At 47.0% G+C, this 6,000-nt stretch overlaps 1 non-coding gene across 1 annotated transcript; it reads left to right on the top strand.

The window, feature by feature from the left end:
- Positions 1 to 4,870: 4,870 nt before the first annotated feature.
- TRNAL-UAG (transfer RNA leucine (anticodon UAG)) lies at positions 4,871 to 4,952 on the top strand. Its single transcript has one exon. It is a non-coding gene; the product is annotated as a tRNA-Leu (tRNA).
- The last annotated feature ends 1,048 nt before the right edge of the window (positions 4,953 to 6,000 follow it).

The raw sequence follows: 6,000 nt of genomic DNA, 5'->3' as shown, positions 1-6,000 counted from the left end.
GAGCTATACACTTTAAAGAGGGGTCTTGTATGATATGTGAATTATATCACGATGAAACTGTTAGCCTCAAAAAAGGGCTCACGGTATCTTCAGGGTGCTTCAGGGTGTGACTCAGAAGAGAGCTCACCAGGAAGAGGGCTCTAGCCCAGTCTAGGTACCTGGCTGCTCCCCACTTCAAAGGATGTGAGTAATCCGCCCACAGGCTCAGGGAGGGTTGGAGAACCGCTCCAGCCACAAATGCCATGGGAACAAAATGCTTCTAAGTGCAGGCTGCTCTGATTCCCTGTCCACAGGAGGCCTTGGGAGTTATAGAGCAGTTTTAGGTTCACAGTGGAACTGAATGGAAGGTACGGGAGATTTCCTGTATCCGTCCTGCCCCCACACAAGACAAGAATAGCCTCCCCCATTATCAACATCCCCCACCATGTGTTACAATTAACGAACCTACACTGACACATCACAGTCAGGTAGAGCCCACAGTTTATATTAGAATTCACTCTTGGTTGTATACCTTCTATGTGCACGAGTGCTCAGTCATGTCTGACTCTTTGCAAGTTGCAACCCCATGGACTGTAGCCTGCTGGGACTAGCCCATCAGGCTCCTCTGTCCATGGGATTTTCCAGGCAAGAATAGTGGAGTGGGTTGCCATTTCCTCCTCTAGGGGATCTTCCCAACCCAGGGATGGAATCACATCTCTTGCATCTCCTGCGTTGGCAGGTGGATTCTTTACCACTGTGCCACTTGGGAAGTCCCGTACATTCTATGAGTTTGGTCTAATTTACAGTGACATGCATCAAGTGTTATGTTTAGTATCATACAGAGCAGCTTCACTGTCTTAAAAACCCTTCATCTATTCATCCCCTACATCCCCCTCACCCCACCCCCCGGAACCACAATGGGATGCTTTTAAGCAGAAACTTAAAAAAAAAATCCTTGGAAGTCCTCCCTGGCTCAGGAGGTGTAGGGCCTACTGTGTACAAAGCCATCACAGGGCCATTCAATGACCTACCTGTAGCTACAGAAAGACTAGCAGAAGCTATGAAATGACTACTCTTCTATCTTTTGGACAGTGTCTTTCTTTCCCTTGCACAAGGCAAATTCCAGGATTAGGTGGGGCGTGTGTGGACCTTTAGATACGTTTGCCCCGGTACTGTTACAGGCTTTTCTGGTGGTTCAGGCTGTAAAGAGTCTGCCTGCAATGCAGGAGACCCAGGTTCAATCCCTGGGTTGGTCCCCTGGAGAAGGGAATGGTTACTCACTCCAGTGTTCTTGCCTGGAGAACTCCACAGACAGAGAATCCTGCTGCTACTGCTAAGTCATGTCAGTCGTGTCTGACTCTGTGCGACCCCACAGACGGCCGCCCACCAGGCTCCTCCATCCCTGGGACTCTCCAGGCAAGAACACTGGAGTGGGTTGCCATTTCCTTCTCCAATGCATGAAAGTGAAAAATGAAAGTGAAGTCACTCAATCGTGTCCGACTCTTAGTGACCCCATGGAGTGCAGCCCACCAGGCTCCTCTGTCCATGGGATTTTCCAGGCAAGAGTACTGGAGTGGGTTGCCAGTGCCTTCTCCGCAGAGAATCCTGGTGGGCTATATAGTCCATGGAGTCACAGAAGTTGGACATGACTAACACTTTTACTTTTTTCAATGCATAGGAAAAGATCTAGCAGGATACAGCTAAACTGTTACTCATTACAATGAGTTGTGGGATTTGGTTTCGAAGGAGGGAAGTAGTGAGGAAGAGAACTTCCCTTTAATTTTATACAGATTTGACATTTGAAAAAAATTTACAATGAGCATGCATTACATTATATTTCACATTTAAAAAGACAAAAAAGCACCTTTTTTAAAAAAATTTTATTTTATTTTTAAACTTTACATAATTGTATTAGTTTTGCCAAATATCAAAATGAATCCGCCACAGAAAAGCACCTTTCTTTACTGAAGTGTTGGCAGAGTTTAACTATGTGGAGAAATTAAAGATGATTTTATTCTTTTATTTGCACTTTTCTTTTTTGGCCTGGAGTTTCTATAAGAAACACGTATTTATTACTTTAGCAAAAGTTATTTTTAACTGTCACTTTAAAAAAAAAAGCAAAAGATAAACAGAGTCCAGTTGCCCTGGTTTCCAAGGCCTCCCCACCCTTGCCTGCCTGGGCCTGGCTTTTGCGTAGGAACTGTCCTCCCAGACTCACCCTTAAGGCAGAACACACCAGGGAAGCTGAGTCAGCACTTCTGCAGAGGCCTGCAGGGAGTCAGGCCTGCTCACTGGAGCAGATAAGTCATGGCCTTGCTCCCACTGGATTTTTGTTCTGTTGAAGCAACTGGCATGAGGGTTCTCAGGCAGCTCTGGAAACAGTTTTTCTCCCAGAAGACCTGATTTTTGCCTTATCTGGTCTAGGAGGTGCTGGATAAATGCTCACTTGAATTATCAGAGAGAGAGAGTGGGAAGGGCTAGGGTTGTGTTATGGAGTCCAAGTTCATACTGCTTACACACACAACAGGCCAATAAATCAAGAGAGGAGGTTCTGGGCCAAGGAACAGCAACTTTATTTGGAAAGCCCGCAGGCAGAGAAGACTGAAGAAGGCAATGGCACCCCACTCCAGTACTCTTGCCTGGAAAATCCCATGGATGGAGGAGCCTCGTAGGCTGCAGTCCATGGGGGTCGCTGAGGGTCGGACACCACTGAGGGACTTCACTTTCACTTTTCACTTTCATGCATTGGAGAAGGAAATGGCAACCCACTCCAGTGTTCTTGCCTGGAGAATCCCAGAGACAGGGGAGCCTGGTGGGCTGCCGTCTATGGGGTCGCACAGAGTCGGCTGCGACTGAAGTGACTTAGCGGTAGCAGCAGAGAAGACGGTGGACGAGTATTCCAAAGAACCACCTTACTCGAGTTAGAATTCAGGTTTCTTTTATCCTAAAAGAGGAAGCGGGGGATGGCTGGTTGTTGCAAATTTCTTGGCGCCAGAATCCTTTGTTCTTCCAACTGTTCATATGGGTCAGGTCAAAAAGTTCCCATAAACCTCCAACAGGACAAATGTTATTCTCTGTTCTGCAACTTTCTCTTGCCTTATGAATGGAAGCATGTTATACCTTTAAAGATCAGAGCCTTGAGAAGGGGATATCCTGTATATTTCGGGTTGTAGGCAACAACCTTTTACAAAAGATGCAGAGCCATTGTGACTGAGCACAGGCGACAGAACACAAAGGTTAGAGCTAAAGGAATAGATTCAATATGGAGTCAGGTTTGTTCTTCACTGCTACAGTTCCTGCTAGCAAATAGTCCAACTACTGGAGAAGACTTTGAGTCATTTGTTGGGGGATTACTCAAAGAGGGGCTTCTCTGGTGGCTCAGATGGTAAAGACTCTGCCTGCAAGGCAGGTAGACCTAGGTTGGGTCCCTAGGTCAGGAAGATCCCCCGGAGAAGGGAATGGCTACCCACTCTTAATATTCTTGCATGGAGAATTCCACGCATGGACAGAGGAGCCTGGTGGGCTATAGTCTATGGGGTCCCAAAGAGTGGGACACAACTGAGCAGCTAACACGGTCCCTCACTTTACCCAAAGAGATCTCTGCTTCCTCCTTGTGGCCACACGGGGTGATCTTTCAGAAAAGTTGAACAAAATGAATTCTGGGTGGCAGGAACTGGAAGTTGATGTGTGATGTATTTGCTCTGAATTTACTGCATTTTATTTTTATAAGGAAAACCACCATTTTGGTTCCCAATATTTATTCAAGATCTTACACAAAATATTTCAGATAATTGAGTTTTGGTCCTTACCTTTCTCCTCTTCATTTTTGATTAATCTGTAAGTAGCAATTTGTAACTTCGCTTTTAGCAACTAGACATAACCAAGCACGTAGATTATTCTTCAAATATTTTTGGTGACATATTGCAAATACCTTTTGGAAAAAGGCACAGTTACAAAAATGTTGCTGTCTTTGCTTCTTCGATTGTTACAACCCCTTCACCAGGATTCCCAGCTTTCCTATTCACTTTGATTCTCTTCTGAAAAAAACTACTCAAAACTGGCAGCATCCTTGATTCCATCTTCTCCAGGGTTGGTACAGTTCAAGGTAAATTTAGGACAGGATCTACTGCTTTTTTTGTTGACGCGCTTCCCCACAGGCTTTTTCACCGGCTCCATGGCGGCAGTAGAGGCAGAAAAGGCTACAGTGTTTTTACTATCTCACTGAAAATAGTCTTCTACGTGGAGAACACTGGATCTTGGAAGCGTCAGGAATGCTGGCTCTACCTGGGGCAGCTAACACAAATTTTTTAGCCTCTCTGAGCCTCAGTTCCCCGCTCTGTAAAACAAAGTGGATACTCGTGATGACCGAGGGAGCCTACACAAGTCAATGATCTGTAAAAGCGTTCAGTGATATTCCTTCCTGGAATCACAGTGTCAAGTGCCAGGCCATGGGGCCGCCCAAGGCTGCAGAAGGACTAGAGAGTCCACAGGATGGGGACCCTTAGTTCCCCGAAAACCGGGTTCCGCGCGGACCTGCAGCTCGGCCCTGAGCAAGCGCCAGTGCAACACTGCCCCCACGTGGTCGTAGGCAGTATGTCGCCTCACGGAAACCCAAACGCAAACATAGATGACGATTGACTATTAACATTTTGGAACTCCTTTTTTTCCCCTTTTTAATGCTGCGTCCCGACTGCATTTACTACTGCGGATAACGAGAGCACTCCGATTCCGAAGCCCGGAAGGAAGCCACGAGGTTAGTATGTGGAAACTGGCGCCAGAGACGCCAGGCTGATATCTGGCAAACGTAGAACAATGGAGGCAGGGTTTGTAGAGAGCGAGGCGCCGCGTCATGAGACTAATATAGTACGTGTGGAAGACGCTGAGAGCGGGAGGTAGCGTGGCCGAGTGGTCTAAGGCGCTGGATTTAGGCTCCAGTCATTTCGATGGCGTGGGTTCGAATCCCACCGCTGCCACACCTTGCGGGTTTCACTTTTTCAACTTCTGAATCATCCTGTCCCAGTTACTCTTAGCATTTTTTGGTGTGTGTTTGTTTTTTAACCTTCTGACGCTCTTTTTTCTTTTTTAAAAATGGAATGAGGAAGGGAGGGGGAAAGGAGGAAACTGCAGCTCGGGGCACCTCACTCCTTTAGCATAATACACAAACCCACGAATCCTGCTACCTAAAAGTACGAAAACGTCTCCCTATTTTCATGGTAAAGCATCTGACATACTTTAAGAAGCTCTCATCAGACTGCGCCTTTGGTTTAAGGCTTCAAAGCCTGAGGCCCAGGGAGTGGGCATCTTTACCTTCCAGCGACAGAGATTAGGTTGGGGGGGGGGGGGGAGGGATTTTAATCAAGACTTCACTTAGGAAGGGTCCCTTTCTGGCCTCTCTGGTCTGCAGAGAGCTCAGGCTGACTCCATAAATCCCTGTTGGTAGAAACTGTGTCAGGGGACCTTATGGAGGGTCTGGGGGCTCGAGATCCCCGCCCCAGCGGGGCTTATCAGCCTAGAGGTCCCAGCTTCACTGATCCACCTCCTGCCTAGTTTTTGTGCTTGTTTATTTACTTATTCAACAACAATTTATGAAGGGCCTACTATTAATATTCAGTTTGGGATTGGGCTTTCTAGGTGGCTCAGTGGTAAAGAAACTGCCTGCCAATGCAGGAGATGAAAGAGACACGGGTTCAATCCCTAGGTCCGGAAGATCCCCTGGAGAAGGAAATGGCAACCTGCTCCAGTATTCGTGCCTGGGACACTCCTTGGACAGAGGAGCCTGGCTGCGCTACAGTTCATGGGGTTGCAAAGAGTCGGACACGAAACAGGAAGATCATCCTGAGGCTAAAGAGGAACAGGGCAGGTCTTGACAGGCACGAAGTTCACAGCCACTGAACTTTCTTCCATTATACCTGTGAGGATTATTAAGCAGCATGAGGAAGCTGATCCCTCAGAGATTGTATTTAGTCATTGTATCTCCTTTGACTTCTGTTGGCTTTGACAGCTTCTTAAACTTTCCTTGTT

The sequence above is a fragment of the Bubalus kerabau genome, chromosome 23 (genome assembly GCF_029407905.1).
Source record: "Bubalus kerabau isolate K-KA32 ecotype Philippines breed swamp buffalo chromosome 23, PCC_UOA_SB_1v2, whole genome shotgun sequence".
Taxonomy (NCBI): domain Eukaryota; kingdom Metazoa; phylum Chordata; class Mammalia; order Artiodactyla; family Bovidae; genus Bubalus; species Bubalus kerabau.
Note: the sequence above shows the minus strand (reverse complement) of the source record. Positions and strands in the feature narration are given on the sequence as shown.